The sequence below is a fragment of the Lucilia cuprina genome, chromosome 4, assembly GCF_022045245.1.
Source record: "Lucilia cuprina isolate Lc7/37 chromosome 4, ASM2204524v1, whole genome shotgun sequence".
In the NCBI taxonomy this organism is placed as follows: domain Eukaryota; kingdom Metazoa; phylum Arthropoda; class Insecta; order Diptera; family Calliphoridae; genus Lucilia; species Lucilia cuprina.
The window spans coordinates 21,668,843-21,689,213 of NC_060952.1; the positions used below are offsets into that span (position 1 = coordinate 21,668,843).

At 26.3% G+C, this 20,371-nt stretch overlaps 1 long non-coding RNA gene across 1 annotated transcript in view; it reads left to right on the forward strand.

Annotated features, from left to right (window-relative positions):
* Positions 1–9,978: 9,978 nt before the first annotated feature.
* Positions 9,979–20,371, forward strand: part of LOC124419491 — a 32,078-nt gene continuing 21,685 nt past the window's right edge. Inside the window, exon 1 of the long non-coding RNA XR_006940642.1 lies at positions 9,979–10,040. This is a non-coding gene — a long non-coding RNA (uncharacterized LOC124419491). The remainder of the gene's footprint in view (positions 10,041–20,371) is intronic.

A 20,371-nucleotide genomic window follows, 5' to 3' on the forward strand; every position in this document is an offset into this window, starting at 1 on the left:
ATTTGTGTCTGTCCTATTATCAACTAGTGCAAATTCAGAAGACATCGATTTTAAAAGTTGGGTCACTTGAAACGAAATTATCCAAATATAAAAGTAGAATATTGTTTATTCATGTTTTTTTTAGTTCGTTTTCGCGGACCCCCCGGGATTTTGCTAGGGACCACTAGGGGTCTGCGGACCACCATTTGGGGGGATCTAGAAAACTATGATCAATTTTTTTTCATTGTGTGAACATAACAATATTTTATTTAATATATTTATTTACCACTTGCCTGTCCAAATTTTGTATGAAAATATGTTTTATAAACCTTTAGTAAAACGTTATGAATAAGGCCTTAGATAAATACAGCAATATTTTCCTTATAAATTTGTACAATTGATTTCCTTTTTTCATACTACATTTCTCTTAAAATACTGCCATCACAGAAAAAACTAAAATTCAGTTTTAATTATCAAAATAATTGTATCAAGCAAGTTTTGCACCTATAACCAAAATGATGATATCAATTACCAAATTTGTAAAAAAATAAAAATATATATTTTTTTCCAAATAACGAATTAATCAGAACAATTAATGTCAATCATTGAAACAAGATTTAACATTGATTAATTCATTAATTGTATAAGTTAAATATTTAATAAATATGAAATTGATATTTTATTAATTTATTAATCAAATAAATTAAACTGTTTGATAGAGAATTTTTTAAAAATCAATTAAGAAGGTGATTAAAACAATCAAATTATTAATCGATTACATACAACGTTAAAGGAATACTAGACCTTTAACAATGCGTTCAGCATTTACAAAAGTTATCACTTTATTGTCACAATTTAACATATAAAGTTTTTCATAAATTGTCAAGAAACTTAAATATTATATGCCTACAATTTTATTGACTATTTAAGAATTATAAAAATTGCTCGCACAAAAATTCAAAATAAAATATTAAAAATAAATCTAAAATAGAAAAGAAGGCCAGAAAAATTTTTTCAATCAATTAAAAAATTAATTGAATTAATTAAAAATTTAATCAAAATTTTACACTTAAGTTTTAAACAGTTTCAAATAAACGAGATAATTAAGACAAATAAAAATTTGTTTAAATAAAAAATAAAGAAAACTAAAACATGTTAATTGAAAATAAACTACCGATAATTTTTTCTGTGATTGAACTTATTAAATAAAAATTTTATTGTTACATATAAAAAACTGTTATAATATTTTTATAAATACCAATATTTGTAATAAAAACGATTCGTCATTTAAGTAGATAACAAATATTTATTTGCTGGAATTACCTGAATAAATGTCATTTATGTTTTGTGTTAATTTATACACCGTTTTTTACTTATGCGTTTAAATTAATTCTATAAATAATAATTGATTATATATAAAAATGTTTTAATTAAAGCTTAAATGCGTGGGGAACAAAGCCATAAACATTCGTCATAAAAGTCAGATTTATTTTTATATTATTCTTTAGTGATAAATCACAAAAAAAAAAAAATTATGAAAAGAACAAATTTCAATAGTCATTCATAATAATTTTCGTGGCATATGATGATTTTGATAAAAATCTAAAAGAACTGTTAACAAATTATTATGTTTGTATAATAGGGTGTGTTTTCAAAGGAAATTTTTGATAGAACTAAAGATTTGGTTTTTTAATGGCTTACAAAGGGAATAAATAATAGGATTATTGATGTTGTTATGTTATAAATAATTATTTTATTTTTAACAAGAAGAACGGAAAATTGTTCTAAGCTTAAATAAGAAGATTGATATTTTCTTTATGACAGTCATTTTTTCGAGACAACTTTAACTTATAAAATGATCACCTAGCAATATCATACAAAAGTTCTTAAAAAGCTCTGTTTTTTGTTTGTTTAACAGAGGTGTATCTTCTTAAAAGATCGTTATTGTCAATAGATAACGAACTTACTGCAAATGTTTGTATGTGTTAAGCTACACGGTTGTTTAAACGTTGGCAGAAAAATGTTTAGAAAATGTGTATAAACTGTGTTAAAATTTTTGTCTTGCAACGACCTGGTTCACACTGGGAAACTTTTGTTGAGAATCTTTTGTGTGTGAGAGAAAGATATGGTTGATATTTCCTTCTCTTTCTCTCACACAGAAAAATCAAAGATTCCCAAAAAAATTTCCTAGTGTGAACCAGGTCAACGTTGTTAAAAAAAATATTGTCAGTGTATTGTAAGATGTTAATATTGTGAGACATCTAACTACAATGTAAACAGATTACGTTGACATTGCCAAAAAAATTGTCTGACAAAAATGTATTCTCAAAATTTATGCATATAACAATAAAATCATTGCCAGATAAATGTATTCCATTGGCAACACGATGCATTTAAAAAACATTTTTTGTAGGGCAACTTTTGCCATACAACAATCTGACAACAGTGTGAACTGATAATATTTGTTGGCAGATAAATTTATTGTCTGAAAATTGTCTAGCAATAAAATTGTAAGGTTTTCTTACAATTTAAATTAAAATTTTTCATTGTCAGTACATTGCCAGATCTTCCAAAGTTGTATAATCTGACATCAGAGTACACAAACCTTTAACATTATGTGCTTCAGATCAAACGATAGAGACAACTATTTTAAATATCAGTTAAGGTGCCCTTTACACGAACACACTTTACTTATATAAAGTCTAACAAAAAAGTAAAATTAGATTAAATTTGTATGACAAACAAGTAAGAAGTTATAGTCGGCAAGGCCGACCGTAGAATAAAATATGATTTGGTTTAATAATTAAGAATTTAAGTTGAATTGTACCTTGTCTCAGATTTACTTAGACCATTTATTGTTCAAAAACAATTGTGAATATTTTAGTTAAATTTTGAAGGTGGCTTTTTATAGGGGCTAGTTCATGAGGATCAGCAAGGTTAGTATAGAACGAGTAGATGCGAGTATATTAAACATAATTATGAACTTAAAAGCAATATTCGTCGAGTTCAGTTCTATGGGGGCCGTCTACGTACCGCTATTAAATTATCTTCAAAATTGAGACCTGTAGTTATATTACAAGGTTTACAAGCCCTACTTGGAGGTTCAGTGCCCATTTGCGAACAAATACCTTTAAAAAAATATACCTTTGGCCAAGATTGGAAGTATACTGTAAGAGATAAAATTGTCACAAAAATCGTCTTGCCTATTAATTATATAGATTTCGTTTAGACGATCTGATCGGTTTTTTTTTAATAAAATTTTGACAGATATTATTAATTGTGTGATTGATCTTATTAATTGTGTCTGCCTAAGTAGTAACCATTGGTCGGTTGTTTTCTTTTGCTCAAAGCTCATCTCTGCTGATAAGTGTAGCAATTTTAAAATGATTTATATTCAAAAGAATATAAATTTTTATACAAATTTGTTAAAAGATAATAAAGTCTTTTTAATACGCTTGTAAATAATAATCTAATTTTTTTTTTTATTTTTTAGCAAATAATTACAATTTATTTAATTATTAAAATACAATTCTCAATAAAATAAAATTACTCTCAAATTAAAACGATGTAAATATATTATTTGCTATAAAACAAAATTAAATTTAAATACAGCTATTGATTTTTCACACGTTTTCATTTTGTATGTAAATACTGTAATATGTATAATGTTGCATCTCGTTGCATGGCTTGTTTATATAGAGAGAAAAAAATAAAGACTAAAATATAAGTAAAAATAAAACGATAATGCCCTTTAACATTTGAAGACACCAGAAAACCAGTTTAAAAAGATTTACTTTATTTTTTTTTGCAAATAGTGTTTTGAAAAATTTCAATTTAATTTTAAATTTAAAAAAAAATGCAATGTACTTAAAGTTGCAAAGCTTGTAGGAACGAATGACTAGACTTACATGAGATAAATAAACAAACAATAATTGTACGTGAAGGAATTTATTTGTATTTAATTGTAATTTTATTATTTGCTCATTATGAATTTGTAACAAATTAGCTATTGCTTAAAGCAAGTATACTTTGTTTCAATTAATTAACGTGGGATAGTGACATATTCAAAGTTTCGTTAACATCTTTCAAAGAAACTATTTTAAATATTTGCAAAAAGGTAATATTCTACATATCTCTTCTATAATACAACTTTGTATTAATATTCGGGTTTTAAATCTCTTTTTCCAAAGTGTGTAATTTCATTAAAATCACAAATAGTAGTTGTTTCAAAAAAGAATCCATAATATAGGTTCCCCTTTAATTGTCCCTATTTATTTGTTTATGAACTTTAATATAAGTCCCTTATAAATTCTCATACTTATTACTCATTTCAAATCATTCTCAGTGGATGTTTATATTTACACCAATTATTTTATCTAAATTAAACAGACGGTTATCACTGAATGTTATATGATTGTCTCGTAACGCTAGATTTTGTGAAATGTAGCATGTGAAAAAGCTTAAATGTTCATAAAATTTATGGTGAATTTATGATGTTTATGATGATAAAGTTGTTTTTGTTTACTGTATAACAGCAAAAACACAACAACAAAAATATACGTATTAATAAAATTTACTGCTTATAAATAAAAAGGATAAAAAAATATATGCCACCCATTCTTTGTTGGAATTTTATTTTTTTGTAATCAATTTACATAAGGTTGGCGTGTTTAATTTTATAATGTATTTTTTTTTCCTCTGTGCAGACAGGTAGTGTTCATCAATAAGCCAAAAACAACTGGTTGCAAATGTGCTTACTCGGATTCAAAAACGACTTTACAGTAAATTTTTAAGTTATTTTATAATTCTATCTGGAATTGTTTTTACACAACTGTATAAATCAAATAAATCTACTAGGATTATAACCACTACCTAATTACCGATTAGATGTAAATAATGTTATTGATAACGACCACTCATTTCCAAGTAATGCATGAAATAACTACATTACCTACAATACTCATTACCATAATTTTGAAATATTTTATTGGGTCAGTATGCCTCGATTTAAAAAACATCTCTCTAAAGGTCTTCAGTTTCCTAGAAATGTATTTTCTAGTACTATTTTTCATATACCTTATTCCTGAAAGTGTGTCTGAAATGCTCAGTTTTCTGAGTAAAAGAGTTATTAATCAAATTCAAAAGGAACAAAAACTTTGTATGAGTACTGGTGCCATAACCACATTGTAGGATAAAGTTTTTAGTCCCTTATTGTTGATCTGATTTACATACATATTTCTGATTAAAGTGTTCTCCACCATATAGAAATTTTGCAAAACATTTGCACTAATTGTTTACAAATTGCGTCTATCTTATCGAATAAAATAAATACAAAATTGTTTATTTAATAGCTGTGATAACAATATTCATTATTCACAAATTAATGTTCATTCAATTTTCATACCCAATGATAATCATCATCATTATCATAATCATCCTCATCTAAATAGACAATGACTAATTCATAATGTTTAACAATTATTGTTGAAAATAACACCATAGTATCAAATGTCATTCAATTGATATCAGTGTTTAAACAAAAACATACACACACACTCACTATATAAAGAAAAAAAGATCAACAATATGATGAGAGAAAAGAAAACATACGAATTCTTTACATTGTTGTTGCTTGAATGTTGCATTCAACTAGTTTCTTCTTACTTTCATTCACAACATCAACAAATGTATTTAGAATGTTTAATGCATTTCTTATGTATATAAACATTTAAATTTCAAGGCATGTATAATGTTAGCAACATGTTGCCTAAAACAGGTTGTCTAAATGATTGTTATCACTTGGCCTCTCTCTCTCAGACTGCTTTTGTTGGTCTTATGTTGTACCCTACAAAAGAGTTTTAAGTAATTTGGGCTTTTATTTAGGTTTGTATGTACGTACTTACATACTTCTTTACTCCAATAGATAGATAACATTATTTATATTTATTTATATTTAAAGTTACGAAAGTAAATGAAGGGTATTTAAAGTTCTTCATTGCTTAAAAATTCCACTGATTTTCTATTTGTCTGTTATTCTCTCGTTATCATTCATTTGTTAGTAGAAAAAGAGTATCTGTGTGTAATTTACTTAATCTTGGTTGTTTTGACTTTTGTATCTGTTGGAATTTATTGTGTTTGTTTTGTTCGCTATATGTAAGTATTGAGGTTGTACAACAACAACAACTTGTATTTGTTTTTTCATTCAAATAGGTAGATATTTCCAATTGTAAATCAGCTGTTTTGAAAGTGCACTTTTTGTTTTTAGGCGTATTACTTTTATCGTTTTGTTTTATCTGGTTCTAAAAGGAAGAGTTAAACAATTTTTAAAAATTTTTTAGAACAAAATGTTTATAAATTTCCTTTTTTAGAAAAATTTTGATAAATTTCATAGAAATTTTTCGTTAATTTTTTCTTTCTATAAAATTTTTAATAATTTTATTTTTTTAGAAAATTTTCTATAAATTCTCTTCTTATAGAAAATTGTTGATAAATTCTCTTCTTATAGAAAATTTTCGATAATTTCTCTTTTTATGGAAAATTTTCGACAAATTCTTATTTTATAGAAAATTTCCGATAAATTTTCTTTTTATAGAAAATTTTCGATAAATTCTCTTTTTATAGAAAACTTTCGATAAATTCTCTTTTTATAGAAAATTTTCGATAAATTCTCTTTTTATAGAAAATTTTCGATAAATTCTCTTTTTATAGAAAATTTTCGATAAATTCTCTTTTTATAGAAAATTTTCTATAAATTCTCTTTTTATAGAAAATTTTCTATAAATTCTCTTTTTATAGAAAATTTTCTATAAATTCTCTTTTTATAGAAAATTTTCTATAAATTCTCTTTTTATACAAAATTTTCGGTAAATTCCCTTTTAAAAAGAGAATTTTCAATAAATTTTCTTTATGTAGGAAATTTTCGACAAATTTTCTTTTTATAGAAAATGTTTAACAAATTCTCTTTTTTTAGAAAATTTTCGATAACTTCTTTTTTATAGAAAATTTCCGATAAATTCTCATTTTATAGAAAATTTTCGATAAATTCTCATTTTATAGAAAATTTTCGATAAATTCTCATTTTATAGAAAATTTTCGATAAATTCTCATTTTATAGAAAATTTTCGATAAATTATTTTTTTATAGAAAATTTTCGATAAATTCTCTTTTTGTAGAAAATTTTCGATAAATTCTCTTTTTGTAGAAAATTTACGAAAAATTCTCTTTTTATAGAAAATGTAGATAAATTCTCTTTTTATAGAAAATGTAGATAAATTCTCTTTTTATAGAAAATTTTCGATAAATTATTTTATAAAAAATTCATTTTTTTTACGGAAAATTTTGTAAAAATTCTTTATTTATAAAAAAAATAGAAAATATTTTGATTTATTTTTATAGAAAAATTTTATTTCTTAAAAAAATTTTATACATCATTTTCTATAAATTTGCGATAAATTTTCTTTTCATATAAAATTTTTGTTAATTTTTCTCTTCATAGAAAATTTTCGACGAATTTTTATAAAAAAATATTCATAATTTTTCTTTCTATAAAAAAATTCCATAACTGTTTATCTATAGAATTTTTTCCTTATAGAAAATTTTCGATAAATTCTTTTTATGAAGAAAATTTTTTATAGAAAAATTTGTTCTATATTTTTTTTCTATAGAAATTTTTTTTAAATATCTTTCTATAGAAAATTTTCAATAATAAAATATTTCATTAATAACGCTTTAAAGAAAAATTCCAATTAAATAAAAATATTAAATTTTGAATCAGTATTTAAAAACGTTATGAAAACATCATTAATATTCCATTCTTTAACTTCCTCATTAAAAAAAAAAACAAAAATAATGTAATGATGAAAAAATCCATTAATTTCTTTGATATTTTAGTACAGGTTTGTCAAAAAAATAAAAATAATGAAGAAGACTTTTTACCCATTAACACACAAAACTTTTGTAACCAGAAATATTTGTACACACAAGTGTTCCTCCATACACCCAATACGTATAGTGTGTGTGTTAGTTAATATACATACGTCATACGTACATGGGGAAAAGTAACAACAAAAGCGTATTGCCAAAAATTACTAATAAAAACCACTTGTCAAAAGAGGTTATAAATAAATACATAACCAACAACAACAAACCGTTAAACAATAAAAGAATATTGTTATTAAAAGAAAAAAGCTTTTTCTTGTGCTGCTGCTTCTACAAACATTAAATGAAAATACATATGTATTAATAACAACAATAACAAAATATTTAAAGAAGAAAAGAATCAAATACAAATATATGATAATTTGGGTCTTTTGACAGGTTAAAACAAGAAACGTAAAAAATACAAAAATATGGCTTTTAGAGAGAACCAAACAAAACAGAGAAATTTGTTTTCTTTTTAACCACTGTTTAGGTGAGAGAGAGTGAGAGAACAAACTGTAGAGAGGGTGTTTTCTTATCACAACAGAGAGTGTATTTTGTGTATATTTTAGATAACAGCACAAACAAAACTGCATATAATTATTTGTGTTTTTGTTTTTATTTTTCTTCGTATTGGATTAAAGAGAGTAAATTATTAAATAAAATAAATGTGGTGTGAGTATTTTATGTTAAATTAAATTTTTAGCAGTTTCTTTTTAAATTTATTTTTTTGCTGGAAAAATCTTTAAGCGGCTTATACAGCAACAACATTTACATTAAAACTTGTAAAAATAGTTGATATCTTGTCAAGTAGTTGTTCTTGTTGTTGTAGTTTGTCTTGTTTACATACATACAAAAACAAATAAACAATTATTTAGAAACTTAAGTCAATGGAAGAGAAGTACTATGTAGTAGAAAATAATGAAGAAGAAGCAGCAGTAGCAATAAAAAAATCACAACGTGTAGACAAAAACAATAACAAAACTAAACTCATCCATTCAATAACAACAAACAACTAAACAAAACTACTGTTTTTTGTTGTTTTGTTTTGCTTTTTTTTGAATTTGTCTGTGCTTGCTTTTTGACCAACCAATCGTTTGAGGTACAAACAGTTCATAACGAAACTTTGTAGGCTGAAGTGTACAACTGCGGCTGTCGCGGCGGTAAATTGTGTTTTTTCCCATTTAATAAAATTTGTGCTTAAATGATTATTCACTCGCACGAAATATTTAAATAAAAATTGTTTCGGTGAAGAACTAGTGTATATTTTTTCAAGTGTATTCTTACAACAACACCTTAAACATCTATCTATCTAATAAATAAACAAAAAAACCAAAAATAGTAAGATCTGCCTTAACATTGATTTATTTTTGTGAGTGTATAAAAATATTTATTTTTGGTTTTTGCATTTTTACATTATATGTTCAAATAAAACAAATCAAAACACATAATAAAAAATTAAACGTTCTATTTAAAAGAATTTTCATTTTGCTTTTTTGAGTCGTTTCGCTCGTTTACGTTTTTGACATCTATGTTGAAGGAAAACAACAACATTTTCAGCAGAAACCCGCAGTAGTTCGATTGCGCGTATTTTCTATTTTGAAAGCAAAAACATCAATAACCCCCCAAAAAAAAGAAAAGTTTTCCGAATACTTGCATAAAGTAAATGAGTTCAACAACAACAATAACAAAAACAAAAACAAGAAAATAGCTCTGCATGTCAATTCTAAAATCTACCCAGAAATAAGAAAAAAATACAAAAACAACGTGTAAGAAAACAACAAAACAACTTTCCATTAAAAAATTCGTTTTTCACTAAAAAAATAAACGTCAAAGAAAAATAAAAAAAAAAAAAATAAAATCCAAAAGAATGTTTAACAAAATAAGAGAAAAGTGTTCACAAAATGTTAAGAAATAGTAAAATATAAAAGAAAATAAAAAAAATCAACCAAATCAAGAAAATTTTAAAATCAAATACAAATTTTTGTGTCTACAGTTTTGATTTAAATAAATTTATTTTAGAAAATACTTAACAAATATTTTACTTAAAGTGTAAAGATTAAAAAAGGTTTTAAATGTTTGTTATAAGTAGTATTTAAATTTCATAATTTCTTTAAACATTGCGGATACAAGAATTTTTAAAGGTAAGTTTTAATTAGGAATTAATTATCAATGACAATGATTTAAATTAAATTGTGGTTATCGATTTGTTGTTGAAATTTTAAATGCGTTATCTTTATACTAAGTGAAACAATTTGGTAAAAATAATTAGTGCATAACACTTTATATTCAAGAGCTTCCAGATACTTTCGCGAAAATATATCAGAGTACCTACTAAAATCCTACTACATGTAAGTTAACATCGCAAAGTTTCCACCTCCCACATAATAAGGTTGAAATGTATTCTCAATTGCATTCCGACCCTGTTCGGTATTCGAATATAAAATTAAGTCTCAAATTCTTTTCATGTTTCCCTAGCTGTTGTATCAAACACGATCAACAAATGGGCGACATAAAATATCGGAAATTGTGAAATACGAAAAATAATAGTTACAGAGGATATGTTACCTATATATCCTATTCTATATAATCCTTCTGTAATGGGACAAAGAAATGATTTTTTGATAGAATATGTTTCCAATTGGAGTAATATGTTGTGGTATGAGTGTATTAATCTTGTCCAATTGGATGTTATACGATAAAATTCATCAAGTAATTACAATTTTTTTCGAAGTTCAAATTGATTAAATATTTCTTTTTTCATCTCCAAACACTGTTGTTATACTTCTTATTTTGGTATATTCTTCTAAAACTGGTAAACTAATGAATGATCGCAGTGAAGTTCAAACACTTTTACGATCAGATTCCTCTTCTGCGAGAAACATCAGAGAACTAAATCTCAAGACGTCTACCATTAACATCTACATAAACAATTTTACATATCTAGAACTTCATAAGATTGAAATGTATTCTCGATTGGTAATAACCCATATTACGAGTTTATATCGATAATCCAATTGATTGCATATTTTTAGACCCATGTAGCTTCTTCATCTCCAAACAGCGTTATTATACTACTTATTTTAAGATACTCGCGTAAAACCGGTAAACTAATTAACGATCACAGTGAACGATCACTATCAGATGCCTTGTTAGAGAGAAATATCAGTCAACTAAATCTCGAGATAAGGTTGAAAAGTATTTTCAATTGTATTCACTTCCTGTCCCAACTTGGACGATGGTATATTGAATTGATATGTGTTAGAGACATTCGGGAAAATTTGATAGCCAAGGGAATTGTAAATTTATAGATTTTTTTTGTATTCTCCTGGCAGTAGTATTCAAAGCAAATGACTCTCATTGACCTTAGTTAAAATTAGATAAGGCTTCTTATATGGATACTTACACTGCATGCTTGGGCACAAATCAGATTGTATATAATACCCACTTACAAGAAGATCTATCAAATAGTAAGAGAGAGAAATTTTAATAAAGATCACAATCACCAAGCTAACACGTCATGTTCTATAAGAAAACTATCCATGCATTATTTTTGTCAGAATACGTTGGATTATTATAAATGGTCACAAGGTGATCTGGTAAACTGAACGAAGATCGTTTCACATGGTTTGTTATTATATTATTATTTTTAAATAGTTATGACTAAATACTACAGCTATTAATAATTAATATAATATTATCAATACTGAATGTCTGCATCAAAACACTTAATCTCTATTTAGTATGTAATTTCATTTAATTCTAAAATAATCTGTATTGAATTTGAACTATGTATAAGACTTTCATTAGCTGACATTGGCCTTGACCAATTAATTATTTACTTATTTTGTTCTTGTTGGTTTTCACAGACTTGCACTTTGCGTGCAAGGTTATCACGGAACCAATACAAATAAACAATTGTGTAAAAGTGTACTTAAGGCAAATATGAACTTTTAGTACAAAGGGTTGTTTAACTTTTCTATAAAAATACCCGACTCTAGCAAAATTTATACGAGACCGGATTTCAATTTAAATCATCTTTAGTTATTTGTATTTTTTTCTTTTCATTAGTATATTCTTATCAATTTCGTGCATGTGTTTATATTTTATTTAACTGTATTGTATTTATTTTATTTATATTCAACAACAATAACAAGCAGAAAATTAAGATTTTTCATGACAAAATAAAATTCACGTCACACACTTTTGCTTGTTTATTTGTTTTTCTTGACTCTCTTCCTCTCTTGTCACTGCTCATTTTATTCTACAAAAATTTTAAATTTACTCGCACACCATATTTCCCTCTCTTGTTTTCCCATTTGCCAGGTTAGTTCTTATCACTGAAGATTATAAGAGGTGATACCCCTCTGTTTATGTTTATACTAGAGGTTTTTTAAAGTGTGTATGATAGTTACTATTGTTGTTGTTGTATTTATTGCTGATGATGGTAGTCCCAAACGTGTGTTTTATTCGTGTTTTTGTCGAGAGAAGTCTCAAGAATTAAAATTTTAATGTTTTTTCTGAAGTTTCCTCTTTTTTAAGTTTTTTTGTTCTTATCATTTTATTGTTTAGTTTAAGTTTTTTAGTCGCTGTCTTTTTTGTACTTTAGTTCTTGATTTAAAAGTCATAAAAGAGGTTTATGATTTCAAAAGAACCATTATGATTTAATAGATTTCTTAGTAAAAAGACAAGTTACCGGCCTAAGGTGAACAAAATTATGAATTGTTTTATTCATTTTGTAAAATGTTTAAGATTGATTATCTAAAGTTTGAACTTAAAAAGATCAGCACATATAGTGCTCTAGTATTTTACTGTATTTCTTATATTCCCATATTCCGCTAACGAACTTTTAATTCCGACTCTATCTTTTACGTATGTTTAGATATTTTTTTACTTTCAACACACTACCTTGAGTTTAATCAGAACCCGTCGCCATTTTATTTGTACAGGAAGGTTAGGATAGATGTAAATAAGATCTAACAAAGTACTTAAGTCAGACGTCCGCCATCCTATTGAAATTCTATTCCTTGTCGAGATTCAACTATTTTTAAAGAGCTTGCTTTACTCAATATAATAATTGAGTAATTCGTAATCAAATAAAGTTTTGATCTTTTAATCAGGGATGGCAAAATTGGTACGATGGTACTTTTTTTGATACTATTTGATGTGCAAAAGTACCGTGATACTCCCCAGTCTTATTTGATACTTTCAGGGCTACAATCTCAATATCCGATTATCGTTTAACCGGTAGGCTGTATGTTAAAATATTTTTTTTTGTATGGGAACTTTCAATAAATCGTTTTGAAAAACAAGAGAATTAGAATATGGGGATGACAGTTTCTTTAAAATTTAAAATAGTTTTTAATTTTTTTTTGGCACTTATTCTCGAAAATGCATCGAATAAAAGTTGTAGGAAACAGCTACTAAAGTACTCTATAACTTTAGTAGCTGTTTCTCTTCAATATTATTAGACAAAATGCTAAAATTGTTGAAACCCTTTTGACTATGTTAGACGCTTCTATAAGATTATTCGCTGAGTTCGAATATTACTTCATATTTTCTTCATCACATCTGGAATCTGAGTTATTATGTCCTTAGTTTTAGGAATTCGCAATTTTTGTCCCTTTTCGAGACTTATAACTTTATAACATCATATAGTGTGTAGAACCGCGAAAATCTTATGGGGGGCCCTGATGAGAGCAAGACGAAAAATCTCCTCAAAATGAGCAAGTCTGAAGTTAGTATGATAGTAAATATTCTGAGTGGACACACTCAGCACATTTATTCAAAATTGGACGTTCGGATTCAAACGTATGTACAGCATGTGGTGAGGACAGTGAAACTCTGGAGCACTTTCTTTGTCACTGCCAGGCATTCGTCAAAGTTAGATCAAAGTATCTTGGAAGTGATGTTATTCCGGAAATAACATTCCTGATTAACACTGATTGGAAGATTCTTAGGAATTACGTTCAAAGAACTGAGTTTCTGAACACTGAAAAATAATTTATTCAGTTCCTTTTTTTTCACGATAAAGATCGTACAACAGGCCCGATTGTGGCCTAGGTGAATTTCTTCGGATTTGATGTTGTACACATCCTCCTATTAACCTAACCTAACCTAACTTAAGTACTTTGAGATCCAAAAAAATACTCTCTGAAATATTTTTTGATACTGAAACAAAACCTCTTTTTCCATCCCTGCTTTTAATATACTGTTTTTGAGAATTTGCGTTTTGATTTGATTGCACAATGTAACGCACAATAATATTGGTCCTAAGTATATCAATTGGCATAGAATTATTTTCTGAGTCGCTTTAGCTATGTCCTTCCGTCTATGTAAACCTTGTAATCAAACTACAGGTCGTAATTTTAAAAATAATTTAATGAAATTTGGCACATGATATTCTATTGTACCGAAGACTAAGCCAAAATGGTTAAGATCATTCATTCATTCATAATTCATTCATAATTCATTCGAGCCCCAATAAAAAGCGCCCTTCAAAATGTAACAGGTGTAGGGTATTATATGGTCGTTCCCGCCCGACTTTAATTTATTATTTGGTTTATTTATAAAACCATGATTTAAAAATATAGAAGGTTGTTTCAATATGAATTTGTTGACAAGAAAGGAGATGTTTGAAGTTTATTATTTGTGTAAATATTCAAAAGAGCGTTGCCATATTAAGAAAAAGTGTAAAATACATTGAGAAATTTTTAAACACATATGTGTAATTCATAAATGATGTACAACGATATATATAAGTGGCTGTTGAATTTGAATCTTATTTGCAATGCGTTCTTTTTAAATCAATGTATATGTCTTTTTTTAATTTTAAGGATTAATTAGGGACCTTAGTTCCTTCCGTTAGACCTTTTAAAATAAAAATCATTTGTTTAAAAAACACAAAAAAATAATTACCTTGGGCACATTGGAATAGCGTTTCTATTGACGCGAACATTTTTCTCATTATTTTTTAAATCTTGTCTGGAAAAATGTAGGGAACATACTAAAGGTTCACCTGGCAAATCGTCTTCATCGATATTGCTCACCTTTCAAATGGAAATATTACGAATGAACTTCAACCAAAAATCTAACATACGTACCTTTAGCCATTCTTTGCGTATATACGGTATAGTAGGTATTTTAAAGAAATGTATATTTGAAACGCTTGAATGGTGTTTCTTGCTTTCGCATTTCGGAAAAAGACAGCTCATTTTTATAAAAATATTTTTTTGTTGTGTTAAAATTTTTTTTATTTGAATTAAAATATTTGAAATTGAAATGTGGGATTAATATTCATGAATATGGTAGCTTTATTTTATACATAAACTTCAAATCGCCTTTCTTGTCAGATGGTTAATCAGACTGACATTAAGGCAAATTGAAACTACCTTCTAATATATTTATACCATGTATAAAACTATTTTTAAATTAAATAAATGTTCCCAAAAATAAGCCTTCAAAGTATGTCATCTGAAACATCTGTTTTGCCTGAGTTTTTGTGTAATTTTACAAATTAAACTTTTATAGAAGTTCGACAGCACCATTATGACTGCATCTATATGCTGTGAACCAATTTTTTTATTTTTTGTTTGCCAGTATGTTAAAAGCATATACTCATTAGCTCAGTCTCCCCATGGAATTTTTAATGAGCAATGTTCTTTCTACACTTGTTTTTTTTTGTGTGTGTAATGTTATTCTTGATATTTTACACTAATGAACTAAATGTCATAAAATTAACTGAAACAAAAAGTCATAAAATTCATAAAAACAATAACACACAACTTATGCCCATCATCGCTCATAAAATGTTAAACAATTTCAAAATTTACAATTTACAAGCAAAAATGTCAGACCGGGGCAATGTTTCTGCATTAATTTTATTTAATTTTATTATTTGTTTTTCAGTTTACTTTTTTTGCTTACATTATTTTTAGTTTTTTATTGCATAATTCATTGTTGCTTTTGTTTTTCATCTTTAAGTTTTGCTTTAATCTTAAAACACAATTTGCCAATTTGTTAATTAAATGTGATTTTGCAAAAAGAAAAAAATGAATACATCACACAATTGAATAATGTTTTATAAAATTATAAATAAAAACGAAATATAAAATTTGATTTCAAACTAAAATTATTATTACAATTGTTGGACTACTTTAGTTTCTATTGACCGTTTATTTACACCATAAATTATTATTCGGTTGCTAATGAAAAATTATTATCATGCAAATAAATTAAATATTGTCCGTACTTCCCCCTATGATATTGTATATACATGCAAACTATAGGGTGTAGCTGCTTGTGATAGAGAGTAAAATTAATTTCTGCAAATTGAAACAAGATTCATAAATGGCAATAATTCTATGGCAAATTGACACCTTAATATACTTTGTAACAATGGTCCTAGTGTTCCACCATTTATAATTTTTGTTATAAAAATTAAAAATATAACAAAGAGTATATTTTTTTATTAGATTTTCCAAATGCTACAAATTCTCTAAAATGTTATCAACATCTTTAGTGCCAGACAATTTTTAAACGCTGAGATATAAATACAACGTATTTATTTAAATGTCATCATATAAATCACCCTGTTTTAATTTATAATACAAGTTAAGTATAATCAAAACAAATTGCACTCACTCTACGCTGACGTCGTCGTTTATTGTTACTTATACCCTACACTACAGTAGGAAATATTCTAAATTCAAGTACGATTCGAGCTCAAATCCAGCCAATTTTGGGATAAATACAATCATTCAATAACATTTATCACCAATTCAATAGTAGCTTCTAGTAAGTGATGTTTATTGACTTCCATAGAAGCAATAATAATCAATTTTTTTTTTAAATTGAAGGTAAAATTGTTTGTACTGAAATTTTTTGAATTAACCCAATTTTATGTTAAATTTAATTGATAAATACATTTAACATTATTTCCTGAGAATGACTTCAGATGTAATAAATTTGCAATTTAATAAAAAGGACATCCCTTCTATGACAAGCCTGCGAAAAAATCATAACTTCTTAAGATCTTTTTCAGTAATTCCATGGAGTAAGTTCCACTTCTTTTTGGCTTCTTTGGAAGTTCTTTTTTTGGCGGATACATAAATTTTTATCTCGAATTAAATATGCATATCAATTGCATTCTCCCCGATCCTCACTTCAAACTAATATGTATGTTGTACTTCTTTTAAAAAACCCCGTTCTTTAATACGGATTTCACAAATCTTTCTTTTTGAGTATAGTTTGAGTTCAATGTTTTATATAAACCATGATGAAATTTTATCATTATAACTCTGTATAAATGTAAATCCCTCTACCATTTTTTTTTTCATTTTCAATATAATCATAACTGGTATAGGATACCTTATAGTCGATCATGACTTACTATATTTATTTTTATTATACAACAATAACTTTTACGCAAGTAACAGACAAATTTAAAACTTTGTTTAAGTACAGATTTTATTTTATTTAAAAAAAATCCACTAAATTATATGCAAAATACGTAAAGAGTGACCAAAGTTTTGGCAAATGTAATAAAATTTCTAAAAAGTAAATTTCAAATGAAGATGGTGTTGATATAAATACTATGTGGCAATTAAAGTACACAGTTAAAAGTTTTTGATGTCGGACAGCAAAATATGTATTTGGAAAAAAACTGCTTAATTTCTCTTGTTATCTTATGACAGTTATTTATATTAATAATTTTTGACTCTTAATACATTTTCAAAATTGCCTTGGTAACCCTTATATATCTATCTTCTTCTCTCTCTATCTTTACCTCTGTCACTCTCCCACAGTAATAAAACAATGATAATATTAATAGTAATAATGATAATATATTTTCACATGCATGAGAAACACATTCATTTCATACATTATTTAATTTTGTTTTATACAAGGGAGAAATATAAAAAAAAATTGTATACAAAATTTATTTACTAAATTAAATTTGACATAGTGATGGGTGTCGAGGGAAATTGCATTTGAAATTATTTAAATTTTATTTTATCTAAACAACTTTTTCATACAATACAGATATGTCATGTAATGTATTCTATAAACTAATTTAAAAATGTTTTTTTCTTACAGAATTTTAATAGCTTAATATAATGGACATGCCTCCTATGACAAGTCTGTGTTAAAATCATATCTTTTTAGGTCAGCACTCCCATGGAGTAAATTTTACTTCTTTTTCACTTCTTTGGAAGTGCTTTTTTTTGCTGGGTACTTGTGTCTATAAGTAAATTATTCACCTTAAATACTGAAGGAGACGTTGTATAGCAGCTACGGTAAAGTGAGGTCCGAACATTTATAAAATCGACAGTATTATTTAGACTTATATAGAACTAAGGTTATTGCGAAATTTTTAGAGATTATTGTGAGCCTAAAATTCCCTTTTTGGGGTACGGTTGGTTAAATAATGGGCCGGTTTTAACAGGCTTTGTACTGGACCAAATTTCATTAAATTACCTTGAAATCTATCAATTAACGTGCAACCAAGATTTATATTAATCAGTTTTATTTATGCACAAAAAGTCTTTAAGAATGTAGTGGAGATGCTTGCAGTAAAAAGTATATTTTTAAGTTCGAAGGAAGATTTTGTGAGGATACAAGATCCCCTTTAGAAAATTACTTTTAATCTCATCATATGATTCGATAGTGGATATATAGGATTCGCCGAATACACAACCGAGTGAAGGGTTTAATTTGTTTTATATAGAAAATACACCATTTCCAATTTCATTAATATAGAGAATAATGTTTAAAATATTTTAAATATCTGCTATCGAACACTGATACATCTATCTAATATCTAAATTTTGACATTAAAAAAAAAACATTTTACAAATGTTGAATATCATTTTATTTTCGACACATTTCTGTTAGGTGTTTATTATTACCATTTTTTTTTGAAAAGAAACAATTAAATGTATCTAATAATACTTATTTTCTTATCATCAGTATTCGTGCCAATTTAGGTTTAAGTTTATGACTTTTGCTATGTGTTTTCTTTGTCATTTTCATAAACGTTGCAATTAAATGTTCATATTTATTTAAAACGTTTATTCACACCCTACATTTTATAAATTGTTATAATAGAGGGGGCAGTAATAAGGTGTTTGTTATTAAGAATAAACGAGACACGTACACAAGTATTTCTCACATAGTTCATGTTTGAAGTGATTAACTGAAATATGAACTATTACGAGTAATTTAAACAGAAAGTGTTAGATTTAATTTCTAGTTTACAGTTATTATCGTAAAAATTAAATTTTTTTAAAGATTAGAGGAATTATATTTGAAAAAATGATTCTCATATTCAATGAAAAGTTTAATTTATTCTTATTATACTGACTTTAAAATTCGTTGCAACTAAAAATACCAACTTTACCCACAATTGTTTTATTTTATTCGTTTTTGTCTTTCCTATTGCAAAATGCAGACATGTGTATAAATAATTGTGGTGCAATTTATGATTTCCAAATATTTATTTGTGTATTTTATTTAAATTTTAATATGGGATTTAGCATAAGTATAGTTTTGGAAATAGAAATTGTAAGGTAGTTGTAATAAAGTGTTTTGTGTAATTAGAAAAGCAAAGAGAACCTTGTTTGGATATTTAAGTGTTTTATGAATTTATATGGTTATAGTTTTATTACAAAAGTTTTTAAATTGTTTTTGCCTTTCTGGCCATAAGTTATTGTCTTACTTGTATAATTCCTGCATTGTGAATACGAAAGAAATTACAGAGATAAATTTTTCATTTTTTTTGTTCGGAGAAAATTTATGGAAATTTAAAACTTTCTTTTACACAATTGATTTTCAGGAAGAAAAACAGAAAAAGTTAGATATTTAGGAATAATATAATATTTAAAACTAATTTGTATTTTTTTAAGGCTTTGATGTAAAATCTTTAGACTATAGTTTTCACTATAGACCAGTCTTTATATCCGTTTTAACTTTAAAACAATACTATTGATCAGTCAATCAGTTATAGACCGATATAGTCTAGACTGGTCTATACTATAGACTGGTCTATACTATAGACTGGTCTATACTATAGACTGGTCTATACTATAGACTGGTCTATACTATAGACTGGTCTATACTATAGACTGGTCTATACTATAGACTGGTCTATACTATAGACTGGTCTATACTATAGACTGGTCTATACTATAGACTGGTCTATACTATAGACTGGTCTATACTATAGACTGGTCTATACTATAGACTGGTCTATACTATAGACAATGTCTGGTCTGGTTACTTTTTAAAAGAAACAACGTTATTATTAAATACCCTATTACATATATGCAAAACACATACATATGTGTGTTTTTCAAAAAGTTAAGACCGACTTTAAAAATAAAATTTGTGTATAGCTACAGCGATTAAAATCGGGTGTAGGCGTGTGAATTCTATAAACAAGTTTTTAATTAATTTTAGGTCAAAAAACTTTACC